Genomic DNA, 17,640 nt, shown 5'->3' on the forward strand with positions numbered 1-17,640 from the left:
TGGGTACACAGTGGTTGCAGTACAAAAAGACTACATGCCCAGCCTGTTGGGATAACACATCCCAGATCCACACAAAAGAACAAACTGCCAAAGGACAGCATCTGTGGAGGGAGAGGAGCTGTTGACATTTCTGGTAGATACCTGCATCAGGACTGTCAGATCCATGATCTCTACCCAGAAGGATCGTCCAAGAGGAACACAACCTTGTCATGGATTGCATGCCTCAATAACCCAGGGAGCTTCGTTTGCTGGAGTCAGGGCTTTATGCTTTGGTTCTTGGTAGGGTCATCTTTGCCTAACAGGTCAAAGGGTAGGGTAAGAGTGGTCCACCACTGATGCACCATCAATAACTCTCTGAGACATGAGGCGAGAAATCGGCTTTTATTGACTGGAAGAAAGAACAAGCAGCAATTGACCACCATGCTACATCCTGGAGACTGAGGGCAGGGCCCAGGCTCCAATCACCTTTATACCGGGGTCTGTGGGAGGAGCCACAGGAGCAGTCAGTGGTGGTGGTGGGGGGGGGGGGGGGGGGCGTGTCCAGACAGGTATATGTAGTTCACCACAACCACTCCTCCAGGTTTACGGGTTCAGCTCAGGGCTAACAACCCTGACCGGTAAAACAAAATTGTACCGAAACGGCAATGAAGAATCCTTCTACATCTGAGTGTGACAGTATTCCCGAATCTCCACTTGGAACTTGCGAGACTGTCTGTTTCGGAAACAGATAGGAAGTTACTGACACCATGAAGGAAGCCCTGAACACCAGCAGAGATGGAGGACCTTCATTGCACGTGAAACGCCTGCAGTGTAACGGCAGTAAATACCCAGAAGGACAAGTACAACAGGCACAGTGAAACATCGTTACCTACAATTCCCCATTCCATGGCTTGGAAATATACAGTACTTCCATTTATTCAATTGCAGCAGGGTGTAAATCCTGTACAAGAGCATTGTGGGAATACCTTTGCCACGTCAACCAGAGTGGTGAAAGCTAGCTCCTTCACTGCCATCTTCTCGTGGGAATTAGGGATAAACATTAAGTGCTTGCCAGCCTAATTACTTATCCATTAAAATGCCTTAATGTCAACTACATTAGTAAATAATATCAAGTGTAGAGATGGGGAAAGACAGAGGAAGAGATGAAGAGCTGGACTGAATGGAGACAGAGTAATGAAAGAGAAACCATATAAGAATATAGTTCCGATGTCTTCACTTAAGATATAAGGCTTTTGATCTTTTTGTTTGCTAAAAAAGACAAATAAAGTTACATTCACTTTACTTATGTATCACATTTATTTATTATCACTGGAATTTAGAAGAATGGGGAGGGGGGGGAATCTCATTGAAACCTAACTAATGTTGAAAGGCCTAGATCGATGCGTGTGGAGGATGTTTTCTACAGTATGGGAGTCTAGGACTAAAGGGTTCAGCTTCAGAATCAAGGGACACCCATTTAGAATGGAGATGAAGAGGAATTTATTTAGCCCGAGGGTGGTGAATCTTTGGAATTCATTGCCACAGACGACTGTAGAGGACAAGTCATTGAGCGTATTTAAAGTGGAGGTTGGTAGGTTCTTGTTAAGTCAGGATGTGAAAGGTTAAGGGGAGAAAGCAGGAGAATAGGGTTGAGAGGGGAAATGGTTCAGCCACGATCAAATGGCAGACAAACTCAATGGGTCAGATGGCCTAATTATGCTCCAATGTCTTACGTACATCAAAACACACAGCAAAATGTGTCATTTGCGTTAGCAACCAACACAAGCTAAGAATGTGCTGGGAGGCAGCCTGTAAGTGTTGCCACACATACCGACACCAACTCTTAATCAATATGTCTGCTGCCCTACATGGGACAATGGAACACTGGACCTTCTGTATGCGAATGTAAAGGACACCTACAGTGCCGGTGGCCTTCCCCCACATGCCAGGTCTGATCACAATCTGGTCCTGCTAACAAGGATTATGAAGAGGTGACCTTAGCCACTACAGGAATGCTTTGAGAAGACAGATTGGGATGTGTTACGTGAGCCACTCAGGGAGGACATTAACAAAATGACTGATTGTATCATATCGAACTCTGTGAGACACCATCTTGCCAGCCAGGACGCTACACTGCTTCACCAACAAGCCCTGGATCACCAGTGACCTGAAAGGACTTTTGAATACGAAGAAGAAAGCCTTCAGGTCTGGAGATAGACAAGTACTGAGGCGGGTACAGAGTGAACTGAGGGTAAAGAATCCTACAAGAGGAAGCTGGAGTACAAGCTCCAGTGGAATAGCATAAGGGACATGTGGTTGGGCATGAAGCAGATCATTGGCTTCAAGGTTAAGAAAAGGAAGATCAAGGGCTGTCTGGAATAGGGCCAATGAATTGAACTTGTTTTTCAGCAGGTCCAGCACAGGACCTCCTGCTGTCCCCTTCCCCCACTTGCCCAAACCACACACCTGCCCCCAAAGCCTTCTCCCTCCACCCCTCCCTCCCCTCAGTTCCAAACTACCCAACTTTGGAGTGTCCTGTCTCCGTGGTGATGACCACCCTGGCTGACTGTGACTGCAGGTCAGGTTAAGAGACAGCTAGAGAGACTACATCGTGGCAAGGCCGCTGGACGGGATGGAGTCAGCTCCAGGGTACTGAAGGCCTGTGTGAGTCAGCTCTCTGGTACTTTGCAACACCTTTAAAATCTGAGACTGAGTCAGGAAAAGATACCGGTGCTCTGGAAGACTTCCTGCTTGGTTCCTGTACTCAAGAAGGTGACTCCATCTGAACTTAATGACTACAGACTAATTGCCCTCACATCTCATGCTGGAGAGGCTGGTTCTGACTTACCATGAACCACAGGTGAGATCTTCATTGGACCCTCCACTGTTTGCCTACCAAGATCATGGGTGCTATCATCTACGTATTGCAGAGAGCTCACTCCCAATGGGATGATAATAGTGGCATTGTGAGCATCATAATTTTTGATTTCTCTAGTGCCTTCAATACAATCTAACCACTTCTTCTGAGCGAGAAGCTGCAAAAGATGGGTATAGACAAATCCACTATCTCCTGGATTACTGTCTACCTGACAGATAGACCCCAGTTTGTTTGGCTGGGCAGTTCTCTGTCTGAGGTGGTGATGAGTGGCATTGGAGTGCCACAAGGGATTTTCCAGTCCCTCTTTCTGTTCACACTGTACACCTCAGACCTTCAGTGCAGCTCTGAGTCTCGTCACTTGCAGACATCTCTGATGACTCTGCGGTGGTTGGGTGTATCAGAGATGGGCAGGAGTCAGAGTACAGAGGACTGGTGGAAAAGTTTGTGGGGTAGTGCGGGAGAAATCACCTGCTCCTGAATGTGGCCAAAACCAGGGAGATGGTGACTGATTTTAGGAGGAAGAGGACTGTGATGAGTCCCGTGTACAAGTCCTGAGAAGAAGTTGTGGTGGTAGAGGAGTACAAACACTTGGGAGTTCACCTTGACAACAGACTTTACTGGAAAGCTAACACCAAGGCTGCTTACAAGAAGAGGATGAGCAGACTCCATTTTCTAAGGAAGCCGAGGTCCTTCAATGTGTGCAGCAGGATGTAGGAGATCTTTTACCAGCCTGTTGTAGTGAGTGCAGTCCTCTTTACTGCTTTATGTCGGGGGAGCAGCATCTGCGCCGGTGTTGCAAAAAGACTAAATAAACTTATCATTAAGGCTGGACCTGTCCTTGGACACAACCTCAACTCTTTTGAGTTAATGGTGGAGAAGAGATCACTAAACAAACTGTTATCCATTATGGACAATCAGGCACATCCTCTCCATGACCTACTGAATAAACAGCAGAGCGCCCTTTCAAACAGACTCACTCAGCCCCGCTGTCACAGGGATCGTTACAGAAACTCTTTCCTACCAAATGCAATAAGCATATACAACAGTTCATCTCTGTGCAACAGGAGAACACACATTATAGTATAAAAGTCTCTGTTTTATTATTTCATGCATTATTATTGCACATTGGTAAATTATTATTGTGTATATTATTATTTATTATTAGTTGATATTATTATTATATTTACTATTATTGCTAAGTGTGTTTTTAAATGTTGCTGCTGTAATGAACTAATTTCCCACTTGGGATCAATAAAGTAGTCATGCAGAAATCTGCAGATGCTGGGAATTCAAGCAACACACAACTGAATTCAAGCAACTGAAATAAAAGATAGAGCCTCCCGTCCCACGATCCTTTCCCTTCTCCAGCTCTGTATCCCTTTTGCCAATCACCTTTCCAGCTCTTGGCTTCACCCCACCCCCTCCGGGCTTCTCCTATCATTTCGGATTTCCCCCTCCCTCTCCTACTTTCAAATATCTTACTATCTTTTATTTCAGTTAGTCCTGACGAAGGGTCTCAGCCCGAAACATCGACATTGCTTCTTCCTATAGATGCTGCTTGGCCTGTTGTGTTCCACCAGCATTTTGTGTGTGTTGCATTAATAAAGTGGTTATTTTTATTATTATAGCATGTCCATAATGTTAAGCAGAAGCAGTAACAGTAGTAAACAAAGTCCTTTTCTCACCCATTCCCTCACACACAGAGGCCTCCAATCCCACCACAGACTGCCTCCGACCCCCACTCATTGGCCCTGGAGTCTCAGACTCGCTGATATCCGATCTCCAACCATCAATCAGTCCAGTTGCGTTTCAGATCTCAGAACAAATAAGGTGGAGTTGGAAAAAGAGAGGCATGAGATAAAGAAGGGAATATGAGGTAAAAGATACACTTACTTTCATGTTTTAACAGCTGAATCAACCTGCACAATTTATAAACACAAGGAAGTCTTCAGATGCTGGAAATCCAGAGGAACACACACAAAATGCTGGAGGAACTCAGCAGGTCAGGCAGCATCTACGAAAATGAATAAATAGTCGACGTTTCGGGCGGAGACCCTTCATCAGGGCTGGAAAAGAAGGGGGAAGATGCCAGAACAGGGGGAGTGGAAGTAGGAAAGCTAGAAGGTGATAGGTGCAACCTGGTGGGTGGGAAAGGTAAAACGCTACCGAGGCAGGAATTGCGTGATTTATTCTCAATCAGGTTTAATCTAACCGGCACATATCGTGAAGCAAACACGAGAAAATCAGCAGATGCTGTAAATCCGAGCAACACACACAAAATGCTGGAGAAACCCTCCAGCCAGGTCCTGCGGAAGGGTTTCGGCCCGAAAAGTCGATTGTATTCTTTTCTATAAATGCTGCCTGGCCTGCTGAGTTCCTCCAGCATTTTGTCTGTGTCGTGAAATTTGTCTTTATGGCAGCAATACAATGCAATGCATAACAACACAGAAAAATAAACCGTGAATTATAGTAAGTAAAATAGTTAAATTAAGTAAGTAGTGCAAAAATAGAAATTAAAAAATAGTGAGGTAGTGTTCATGGCTTCATTGTCCATTCGGAAATCGGGCGATAGAAGCGAAGTCGTTCCTGAATCATTTGAGTGTGTGCCTTCCCTGATGGTAACAATGAGAAGAGGGCATGTCCTAGGTAGTGGGGATCCTTAATGATGGATGGCGCCTTTTTGAGGCATTGCTCCTAGATGTCCTAGATGCAGGTTAATGCTATGGAACTCACTTTATAATATAAATTGCGTTTGGTATTGTTGAGTTTCCTACATTTATCATCTGAAGAGATAGATGTATTTCCAGCCAGAAAAAAAAGTTTAAAAAACAGGTGCTTATTAGTAGGTTGCCAAGTTAAAAAAAAGGAAGAGTGCTATTTAACTGGCACATTGTGCTTGGCACAGTCTGCAACAAATAGAGAGGCGGAAGGGCTGGTTTTCAGGTCTCTGTGGCGCAATCGGTTAGCGCGTTCGGCTGTTAACCGAAAGGTTGGTGGTTCGAGCCCACCCAGGGACGTAAGTTTTAATTTTACCCAGCCCTGTACTTAGAGTTATTCAGTAGATTAGTTATGCCTATTCGTTTCTTCTGCTTAAAATTTGCACCACATACTTGACTTTAGTAAAATAGGAAGCCCTACTTTCACTTCCCCGGGATCATTCAAAACCAAAATGCACATATGTATATTTTAAATATATATGCATATGCAACTTCTTTCACTTTTATGTCATAAATGCAAGATGGTTCTTTATTCCTCGCCATAGATGCTGATTGACCTATTGAGTTGCTCCAGCATATTGTGTGTTCTTTTTTCAAATCCGAAATATGTAAATATTTTCCTTTGAAATATAATTATTTGCATTTTGGTCTTTACGATTGACAATCTATTTATTACATTAATATGTTTTGCAAATTAATAGTAAAACTACTAATTCTGTTTGAAATCGGGCTCTAAGATTAACATAGAACAGAATAGCACGGGAACAGGCCCTTCGGCCCACAATGTTGTGCTAAACCAGGCCGAGACCCTTCATGCATCTTCTAGTTGTGAATTCGCTGTATTAAAACTCTTGTTCTTTCCTCTCTCCGTTGCTTCTTTCCCCGTGAGGTGTCTTTATCTCAGTATTTTATCATTTCCTACGCAGAAAAGGTAGAACTTATTACACTAGGAGCCCCACATTACACTAATAGAAAATGTATCTTTTTCCCCAACTAATCTTTGCACTTCATGTGTTTCTCTGCCTGACTTCCTTACGCTCATTTATGTATTCAGAGTTATATATACCGCATCGCAAAGCTGGCAAGGATGTGTGGTTACGGCCCAAGTACGAGAGCTTGACCGTGAAGCGCATCAATAGTCCACTGATCTTCAATAAGAACTAGGCCGAAATAAAGAAAAAATAATAAACGCTAGGCCGTTAACTAGAATTTACAAACTAAAGCTAATGCCGATTCGTAAGTAGTAGCTTAATATTATTTTTTTAAAAAACCGCCTCTTAGCAACGCCAGTCTCTAAATGGTAGTCTTCTGTCCCGGAACCAGAACGACGACAGGAACACAGAACACTACAGCACAGGCCCTTCGGCCCACTAGGTTGTGCCGACCAGCTAAAAAGTAAATCTAAAATACTCAAACTACACAATGTCCATATCGCTCCATCTTCCTCATATTCTATTCATGTGCCAATCTAAACGTCTTTTAAAAGCCTCTAATGTGTTTGCCTCTACCACCATACGAGGCAGCTCATCCCAGGCATCAACGACCCTTTGAGTAAAAAAATTTACCTCTCACATCCCCGTTGAACCTACTCCCTCTCACCTTCAATGCATGCCCTCTAGTATTAGACATTTCAACCCTTGGGAACAGATACCCCCCCGTCTACGCCATCTACGTCTCTCATAATCTTATAAACCTCTATCAGATCTCCCCTCAGCCTCCACCGTTCCAGAGAAAACAACCCGAGTTTGTCCAGCCTCTCATGATAGCACATGCCCTCTAAACCAGTCAGTATCCTGGTGAGTCTCTTCTGCGCCCTCTCAGAAGCCTCAACGTCCTCCCTATAGTGGAGCGTCTAGAACACTCTAGATCAAACACGAGGAAATCTGCAGATGCTGGAAATTCAAGCAACAGCTGGCAGCAAGCAGGTCCTGACGAAGGGTCTCGGCCCGAAACGTCGACAGTGCTTCTCCCTATAGATGCTGCCTGGCCTGCTGTGTTCCACCAGCATTCTGTGTGTGTTGCAACACTCTAGATGTTGGATTATTGGATAAATGTTTTAGATTTCTGAGCAAAAAAAAATGGATTTGAAATGAATATTTTAAAAATATTTTGGAGACTTTAAAAAATATCCCCAGGTACATTTAAAAATAGAATTTAATATCGTTGTTTGTTACTGGAATGACAACGATACTGTACCAAAGGCGTGGGAGAGGTCAACATATTTTCTTGATTTACTGGTTTCTAATTTAGGAGCTAGGTTTGTTACTGAACAGGTTGAAACTACTTCAAAGAAATATATTTCCATATAAAATAATTAAGTTAGCACAATGTTGACTCAAAGGTTTGTTTCAGAAATCGAAAGAATATTTGCCATGAGGTGCCGAAATAGCTCAGTTGGGAGAGCGTTAGACTGAAGATCTAAAGGTCCCTGGTTCAATCCCGGGTTTCGGCAGGTCTTTTGTTGCTATTCACCACATTCGCTACTAAGTCATGTACAACAGAATCAGTTTTATTATCACCGGCATGTGTCGTGAAATTTGTTAAATTAGCAGCAGCAGTTCAATGCGATACATAATATAGAAAGAAAATAAAATTATACTATGTGTATATTGAATAGACTAAAATAGTGCAAAAACAAATAATATATACTTTTTACAAAGTGTTCATGGATTCAATGTCCATTTAGGAATCTTATGGCAGAGGGGAAGAAGCTGTTCCTGAATCGCTGAGCTTCAGGCTTCTGTATCTCCTTTCTGATGGTAGCAATGAGAAGAGGGCATGTCCTGCATGTCCTTGAAGATGTTTCAGGTACTCCGGAGGCTGGTGCCCAAGAAAGGAGCTGACTAATCTTACAACTTTCTGTACCTTCTTACTGTCCTGTGCAGTCGCACCCCCCCCCCTCCCCCACCCGCCATACTAGACAGTGATGCAGACTCCACGGCACATCTGTAGGAGTTTCCGACTGTTTTAGTTGACACAGATTGTCTGCCTGGCATCAGTGATCTCATAACCAGGACTTGTGATATGCACCAGCTGCTCATACGACCATCCACCACCTGCTCCCATGGCTTCACATGACCCTGATCGGGGGGCTAGGCAGGTGCTACACCTTGCCCAAGGGTGACCTGCAGTCTGTCGGAGGGAAGAGCACCTTCCACCTCCTTTGGTAGAGACCTATCGCCACCCCACCACCTGTGGTAGAGACCTATCGCCCATCAATTTTAATATCTGAAATTTAAATTGGAACAGGAAACAGCCGGAAAATGTAATCGGAGCAGAAGTATGAATTGTTCCCACCAAAGAAAAAGTAACATGGTAAAATAAAGGAAGCATCCACCACTAGTGCCGAAACCCGGGATTGAACCAGGGACCTTTAGATCTTCAGTCTAACGCTCTCCCAACTGAGCTATTTCGGCTGATAACAAACGCGTAATTGAAATTGGTCGTAGAGTATCTGGAGTGTTTGAACGTCTTAATTTTTTTGGCTTTTTTTTATAATTGACTATCCTGATAAAATGTCACCCGCACTGCAACAAAGCCCCAAACTACAGGTAGAGACCATTCTATCTACGTTGCCCCTGCTAACCCTTGAAGATAATCGTCCCGTTTTCCTCTTCTTTCCCAATTGAAATATCTCAAGTGCAGAATATTTTACCGAGTTCATAAGCTGAACGTAAATAAACAAAACGTGTAAAGAAAAAGGTAACACATTAGACAAGAGAGGCTGGAGTACGTGGAGAAAACAAAACCAAACTGTTAGCGGGTCGGGCTGTTTCAGTGGAGGGCAATGGTCTTTTGGCGATGAATCGAAAGTCGTATACTGCATACATACTTTGATAATAAATGTAGTTTGAAGGAGGAGTCGAGAGCAAGCGAAACAAGCTATTAGAGAGGGCAAGAAAGGATTATAATGTACCCTCCAATAAAATACGCATCCTCGCTGCCGAAACCCGGGATTGAACCAGGGACCTTTAGATCTTCAGTCTAACGCTCTCCCAACTGAGCTATTTCGGCCGTTGAAAGATAACTATGCAGCCCGTCTAGACCATACTAGCTCCTCTGGAGTGATTTCCCAATTTCAATGTTCTCTGAGATTCTTTTTATTTCTTTTCTTCTCAGACAACGATACAATTTATCTCTGGATGCAATAATCGAACCTGCCTCCACTAATATCCCTTAATTTGCATTCCAGACCCTAAGCACTCGCGGTGTCTAAATGTCTTCCTCGTTGTCACATTTGGATCTATTGACAACACGAGATTCTGCAGATGCTACAAATCGAGAGCAACGCACACAAAATGCTGGAGGTACTCGGCAGGCCAGGCAGCATCTATGGAAATAAATAAACGGTCGACGTTTCAGGCCGAGACAATTACCGTCATTTCTATGTAGACATGACAGTGTCTGCAGATGCTGGAAGACCGCTGGAAGAAATCAGTGCGTCAAGCAGAATTTGCGGACGCAAAGGGATGGTTGGCGTTTCAGATCAAGATCCTACATCATTACTGAGAATGGAGAGGGGAGACAACCGGTATAAAAAGCTTACTGATGAGGAAGGCCCGGTTGCTCAAGGGATCAGGGAAACAAAGATGTTTTGGAGAAAATTCATATTACCTAGGAGGAGGTCATTTCATCCTTACACCACAAAAAGATGGAGAAATCCTCAGTCCCTTATGGAAGGAAAGCTAGAGATGAACTGTAGAGGTCTTTATGGAGATACTCATTTCATGGTTAGCCACTGGTGAAGTTCCTGAAAACTGGAAGCTGGCTAAAGTTATTCCGTTGTTTAAAAAGGATAGATAGGACAAACCAGAGAACAATAGGCCAGTCAGCCTAACATCAGAAGTAGAGAATTCTTCTGTCAGAATTCTGGTGGGAATTCTGAGGGACAGGATCTACCGCCAATTGGATAGACAGAGCCTGATCAGGATGAGTCAGCATGGCTCTGTGTGTGAAAAGGCATTCTTGACAAACACTTTATAGTTTTATAAAGAGGTATCCAAAAAAGTAGATGAGGGCAAGGGCAACAGATGTTGTCTATTTAGATTTTGGTGAGAACTCCAATAAGGTCCCACATGGTTGATCTGAATGGTTAGGTCCCATGGAATTCAGAGCTAGTTAGATGAATTCAAAATTGACTTGGACGGTGGTGGTTAAAGGCCTTTTCTCTGAATGGAGACTAGTAGTGAGTGGTGTAGTTATTCACAATTTGTTGTAGTTATTCACAACTTATCTAAATGTTTTGAATGTGAGTTCACAAAGCTCAATCAGAAAACTTTCAGATGACACAAAACTGGGAGGCGTTGTTGATAGTAAAGAAGGCTATCATAGATAAAGTTATCTTGATCAGATAAGGAAGTGAGCCAAGGAGTGGCAAATGGGTTTCAAACCAGAGAAGTATGAGGTGATGCATTTTGGAAAATCAAACCAACGAGGGACTTGTAGTACAAGTGGTAAGGCATTAGAGAATGCAATGGAACTAGCAGTGGAAGTGCATACTTTGTTGAAACAACATCACAAGTAGACAGGGTGGTGAGAAAGGCATTTAGCACACTGGCCTTCATCATTCAGGGCATTAAGTATAGGGATGGGCATATTATGTTGCATTGTGTACATCATTGGTGAGACCACCTTTGGACCCATCATTATTTGAGACGTAGCCCACCATTTGTGGGGTCAATGTGCCTGTTCCGTCTTGTTTGCCTTTTTTTTGTGTGGAGGAGGGATTTGGGGGGGTGATGATCGCGCTACCTTTCTCTCCTTTCTTGAAGAAGAATTTCAGAGTTATATGCTTTGATAATAAATGAACCTTTGAAGATCTTTTGCGTTTACAGAGACAGTGCAGTGTAGGTAGACAAAAAAAGTGCAAGAGTTCGTCACACTCCAGAAGGAGTTCTCCTTTCTCCACAATACTGTGGGTTTTCACCGTACTGTGAAATACTGTGGGTTTCCACAAATAAAAGCAGCAGAGGCGTTTTATGTTTAAGAAAACCGTAATAACTCACTTATTGTACTTCCAGCTCTGAACACAAAGCACGGTAAAAGCACTTTAAGTTACTATGTCATTACGTCAGGACAGCCTCTTAAAGTGAACCCCAACTCAATATCGGTGGCTGTGAATTATGTATGCTTCCACCATTTATGTTACCCTACAGAAGCCCTCACCGAATTTAGTAAAACCGCCATTGTGAGCTCAGACAAGCCACCTGGCTCAGGTCCTATGTTCCATTGGTAGAGGAGAAACAGGTACCTCTGGCTCGTCCACAGGTGTGTTGGCACGCTCATGGTCATGTCATGATGGCAGAGGCATGGTAGCAGAATCCGCCAAATGTTGGTGGGCTGGTTTAAGGCGATCTACATTCAGGTTTACCCCTCTTATGTATGATGTAAGAGTGCTGTACCTCATGATGAGGGGTAGGAACAGGTGCAAAGGAGTTGAATTTGCTGAGGAAGGTGGAACAGCTGAGAGCCCAACCAGGTGGTCTTGGCATCAGGAATAAAATCACCTAGCGCTCATAATGACTGCCCATATACCAGTTCAGCCGAGGATGACTGCAGGTCCTCTTTTGGAGCCATTCTGAGCTCTAACAGGACCCACTGGAGACGATCATGCCAACACTCATCAGTCAGAAAAACCCTCAGAGCCGTCTTTAAGGTACGGTGAAACCGCTCGCATGGGCCATTGGACTGGGGGCGATACACTGTGGTGTGATGCAGCCTAAAGCCAAAGTTCTGGGCCATTCGCAGTCCAGAGGAATGACATGAAGTGGGGACCATGGTCGGAAGAAATATCAGATGGGGTGCCAAACTGGGGAAACCCAGGTGCTGATGAACGTCCAAGCCATGTCTGCAGCCAACGTCGATGCTAGAGGGACGACCTTTGGCCACCTGATGGTACAGTCTACCACGAGGAGGTGTGTGAAACCTCGGGAGGGAGGAAGAGAACCAGCAAGGTCCACATTGATGTGGTCAAACAGCCACAATGACGCCTGAACATGATGGTTAATTTCTGCTTCCTGGCACTCCCACACAGGCTGCACTCCAATCACGCACGTCCTTTCTAACGCCCTGCCACACTAACCTTAGTGCCATCAGTTTCTGTGAGGCCTTCCGGACAGGGTGCCAGAGGCTACGTAAGAAATCGAAAACAGTCCCTCTCCAGTTTGCGGGCACTGTGGGGTGAGGCCGACCGGGATATCGCACAGGAGAGAAATCTCAGCTTCCCCAGACTTAATGTCAACCAACCGCAGGCCCGTGTCTGCTGTTCGGTAAGCCTGAACCACTGGATCAGTAGCTTGGTTGTCTACCCTATGTGTATGGTCTCCACAGCCGGCGATAAGAGGCAGTCAGCCACGTGATTATTTTTCCCTGCCGGTCTGATATTTTGGCCATCACAGGCATGAGTGGTTTGTGGTCAACGAACGTTGTGAAATGGTGACCCTCAAGAAGAAAACAAAAATGGTGCACAGCCAGATATCGACTGAGGAGCCCGTGGTCAAACGAGCTATACTTCCTTTCGGGGGGGACAAAGCTGCCAGCGGAAGAAGTTGAGCGGCTGCCATACATCCCCGACCAACTGTTCATGCACAGCACCCAGAGCGTAGTCTGAAGTGTCAGTAATAATGGCTACGGGTACGTTGGGGAGTGGATGCGCCTGTAGGGTTGTGTTGGAAAGAGCTTATTTGGTATCTTCAAATGCCTTGGTCGTGTCCACTAGCCATCGAGCATGTGATTAGGGGTATTGCCTTTAAGTGCCCTGTACAAGAGAAGTAGCTCGTGAAACGAAGCTGAGGCAGAAATTCACCATACCTAAAAACTCCAGTAGCTTTTTAGTAGAGCGGGATGATGGGAAAATCTATAATAGAGTCATTCAGCCGTTGGAAAGTCTGCGCTGCACTTTTCAGCCCAAATGGCAAGCGCAGAAAATCAAAAAGTCCAAACGGGGTTATCACAGCCGTTTTGGGAATGTCCTCTGAGCACACAAGCACCTAACTAGATCTTTGGAAATAATTAACGTTCCAGTTAAACGGGCCACGAAGTCTTGGATGTGTGGGACTGGGTAACAATCAAAGGCGGTGGCCTCATTAAGGCAACGGTAATCACCACATGGTGGTGACCACTTTCTGACTTAGGGACCATATGGAAGGGCAAAGCCCAGGGGTTTCTTGAACAGCGTACAATGCCCAGACTTCCCATGTTGGCAAGCTCAGCCCTCACGGTTGCCAACTTTTCTGGTTCCAGTCTACATGTGCAGGCATGGACTGGCAGGCCAGTGGTAGACATGTGGTGCTCGACCCCAGGTTTTGTGACGGTACTGGAGAAGGTGGGCTTGTTGAGGTTCGGGTATTCACCCAGCAGTCCAGTAAACTCACATGCGGTGGTGCATGTGTTTGATAGAGTCGCTGTGGGGAACTTACTGTGGGGAGCAGGGTAATGACCCAAAATCCTTGACATCCAAAAGCCAGTAGTTCTCAAGATTGACTAATAGTCCTTGGGCACACAAAAGATCTGCACTAAGCAGCAGTCTAGCCACATTAACCAGGAGAAAGTCCCATGTGTAACGCTGGCCACTGAAACAGAGGGTCATCCATCATGTCCTGTAAGTGTGGATCCTGCTGCTGTTGGAAGGCTCCAGCGAGGTTTCATTGCTCTCTGCCCTCTCGCCAATTGGCGATGCAGGCAGCACACTCCATTTGAGTACCTGTGTCACATGGGATGTGTTGACCGGGCAGCTGGAACCCAGAGCGTTCACAGAACCCTGATGTCCCGATGTGCTGGCACTCTCGAAACTGCAAGGCAGTCAGCACTTCCTAGTGTTCGTACCAAAGCAAGCGTGGTAAAAACAGGCCCAGCATCGTCTGTTTCATAGCCGCGGGCATCCTTATGTTGGGGGCCTTGCTGACCGGGCTTATTGAGAGAGAGAGAGAAAGGATGAAGAATGATGCATCGCTGCCTGGCTGAGTGTAGACTATCAGCCATCTTAGCAAACTCCCTATAGTCCTTCACGGGTGCATTAGCGACTTGATCAGACATTTGCTGCATGAAGAGTTCTTTAAAAATAAAATAACAAAGGTGATTTCCCAGGAGAGACAGCATGTAGTCCATTAGCTCTGAAGACTTAGCATTGTTGGGACCGGGCGAGGAAAACAACTGCTTGGCGCACTCAGACTCCGATAGTCCAGAAGTCCAAAAGGTGAGTTTTCAACGATCGGGATTTATTGTGTTCAGGTGAGTGACCTAGTAGACTCACCACTCTCATAGCCGTGGCGTTTCCGAGTGACGCTGCAACATAGAAATGTTTGATGTAATCAGCAGTGATTTTGCGCGGCACAAATTGTGCCTTGGCCTGTACGTACCAAGCAATGGTATTTTGCTCCCAAAACTCCGGCAGTTTCAAAGCGACTGCAATGGTCACATTGGCCTAGAGCATTGGTAGGTTTTCACAAATAAAAACAGGGGAGGCATTTTATGTTTCAGAAAAACTGTAACAACTCGTTTACTGTACTCCCAGCACTGAACACAAAGCACGGTAAAAGTATTTCACATAATTACATCATCACGTCAGACCAGCCTCTTAAAGTGAACCCCAGCTTAATGTTGTGGTTGTGAATTGTGCACGTTTCCCCTACAATACTACCTGACATTGTCACAGGAGGCCGTGGAGCCCAAACGTTTGGGTACATTTCAATGTTTAAAATGAATTCATTATCGAAGTACACATATGTCACCATATATAACCCCGAGATTCATTTTCTTTATTTCGTCTTTAAGGCGGAGACGGATAGTTTCTCGATTGGTAAGGAGGTTAAGGATTACAGGGCGAAGGCAAAAGAACGGTGTTGAGAAAATCAGCATGTTTGAATGGCAGGGCTCACTCGATGGGTCAAATGGCCTTATTCTGCTCCTATATCCTACAGCCTTATTATCTGACTGCTGCTTCTATACGGTACTCTTACTTATGGCCTGATACACCGCTGGTGTTTAGGGCAGCAATGAAGGTCCTCCATCTCTGTCGGTGTTAAGGACTCCTTCATCAAGTCAGTAGCTCGGTTTTCTCTACTGTCAGTCATGCAAATCCCAGGCGGAAACTGTGCAATACTGCCACACTCAGGTGTAGAAGGGTCCTTCATTGCTCTTTCCATAATAATTGTTGTTTAAACCAGTCAGGGCTGTTAGCCCTGATCTGAACCACCAAACCTGGAGGACCGGTGGGCCACTCTTAGTCTGGCCTCTACCCTTTGACCTGTTTGGCATGGGTGACGCTACCAAGAGTCGAAGCTTAAAGCCCTGATTCCAGCCAACTTAGCTCACTGGGTCATCGAGGCACGCAAGCCTCCAACCCCTATGACAAAGTTGTGGTCCTCTTGGAGGACCATACTCTTAGGCTTGGTATAATACAAACACTACAAATTTAAATAATTCATAATTCTAAACATTATAGTGATCTTTATTAATTTGAATGTTCAAGACATGCATTTATTGATGGGGTTAACAATTGGGCCACAGTATACTACTAAAAGCTTTAAAATATTACCTGTCAAAACCTATAAAGTCAGTTTAAAAAAAAGTTCTATCTGTAGTATTTCAACATGTGCATTTGGCAGCAATGTTCCATTCATGAGAAAAAAATGAATGAAAAACACATAACTATTCATTGCTAGTTACTGGAGAGCACCATAAACACTGGGGCACCTCAGCAATATGTCCCTAGCCCACCTTTCTCTGCTCTACTCTTTCTACACCCATAACTGTGTGGCTAGGCACAGCTCAAATGCCATCTATGTTTGTTGACGATACGACTATTGTTGGCAGAGTTTCAGATGGTGGTGAGGGGGCGTACAGTAGCGAGATAGATCCGTTGCTTCAGTGGGGTGCAGCTACAACCTTTTACTCACCATCAATAAGACCGAAGAACAGAAAGTGGACTTCAAAACGGGTTTTTTAAATTTATATTTTAGCACTACTTATTTAACTATTTAATACATATATATACTTACTGTGATTCATGCAACACACACAGAACCACTGAAGGCTGAAGGAACTCAGCAGGCCAGGCAGCTTCTATGGAAAGAGTATAGTCAAAACCCTTCACCAGGACTGGTGACTGAGACCTGCCTCATTTCTGATGAAGGGTCTCGGCCCGAAACATCGACTCTACTCTTCTCCATAGATGCTGCCTGGTCTGTTGAGTTCCTCCAGCATTTTGTGTGTGTTGCTCGGATTTCCAGCGTCTGCAGATTTTCTCTTGACTGTAATTCACAGTTTCTTTTCTCTGTTATTATGTTTTGTGTTGTACTGCCACTGCAAAGCTAACGCATTTCACAATATATGCTGCTGATATTGAACCTGATTCTGATTCTGAAAAACAGATATAACCATTTATTGTTAGTTACTGGAGAGCATCATTATCGAATTCGATTTTTATCAGTGACTGTAATATTTTCCCAGTATTATTCAAATATCTGTTAATAATGGTTATCAATAAATGTTTAGTCTTGTCAGTTGTACAGTCAGACTGAATTCTGAGCTGTGGGGGAATTTCCAAGATGAATGAATGGGTAAGAAGGAAGCAGACAGAGTATTTTATTTTTATCTATTTAGAGATAAGATGTGGTGACAGGTCCTTCCGATCCCACGAGCCTGTGCCGCCAGGTTACATCCATGCGACTGACCCGCACATCTTTACAATGTGGGAGGAAACCCATGTGGTCACATGGATAATGTACAAATTTCTTACATACAGCAGCAAAGTTGAACATGGTTCGCTAATGATGTCATATCATTACGTTAGCTGCTAACCTCCCATGCCACCCAAAGAGTCTATGAAAATCTATCTCCTGGCTCACTTAGCTTGCCTACATGCCTTGGCAGGTTCTTAACGCCTTCCTCACGACTTAGCCTCACTCTCTTTTTCCCGCAGAGCCCAGAGTTGGAGGATTATGTTGAGTTCTGGTCGCCTTATTACAGGAAGGATGTGGAAGCTTTCGAGAGGCTGCAAAGGAGATTTACCAGGATGCTGCCTGGACTAGAGATTATGTCTTATGAGAAGGGGTTGAATGAGGTAGG

At 44.6% G+C, this 17,640-nt stretch overlaps 4 non-coding genes across 4 annotated transcripts; 2 read left to right on the forward strand and 2 right to left on the reverse strand.

The window, feature by feature from the left end:
• Positions 1–5,800: 5,800 nt before the first annotated feature.
• On the forward strand, positions 5,801–5,874 carry trnan-guu (transfer RNA asparagine (anticodon GUU)). The gene has a single exon. It is a non-coding gene; the product is annotated as a tRNA-Asn (tRNA).
• A 2,079-nt stretch (positions 5,875–7,953) lies between these two features.
• trnaf-gaa (transfer RNA phenylalanine (anticodon GAA)) lies at positions 7,954–8,026 on the forward strand. Its single transcript has one exon. It is a non-coding gene; the product is annotated as a tRNA-Phe (tRNA).
• An 891-nt stretch (positions 8,027–8,917) lies between these two features.
• trnaf-gaa (transfer RNA phenylalanine (anticodon GAA)) lies at positions 8,918–8,990 on the reverse strand. The gene has a single exon. It is a non-coding gene; the product is annotated as a tRNA-Phe (tRNA).
• Positions 8,991–9,515: 525 nt separating this feature from the next.
• On the reverse strand, positions 9,516–9,588 carry trnaf-gaa (transfer RNA phenylalanine (anticodon GAA)). Its single transcript has one exon. It is a non-coding gene; the product is annotated as a tRNA-Phe (tRNA).
• Positions 9,589–17,640: the final 8,052 nt, after the last annotated feature.

Source organism: Hemitrygon akajei, chromosome 19 (assembly GCF_048418815.1).
Source record: "Hemitrygon akajei chromosome 19, sHemAka1.3, whole genome shotgun sequence".
Classification (NCBI taxonomy): Eukaryota; Metazoa; Chordata; class Chondrichthyes; order Myliobatiformes; family Dasyatidae; genus Hemitrygon; species Hemitrygon akajei.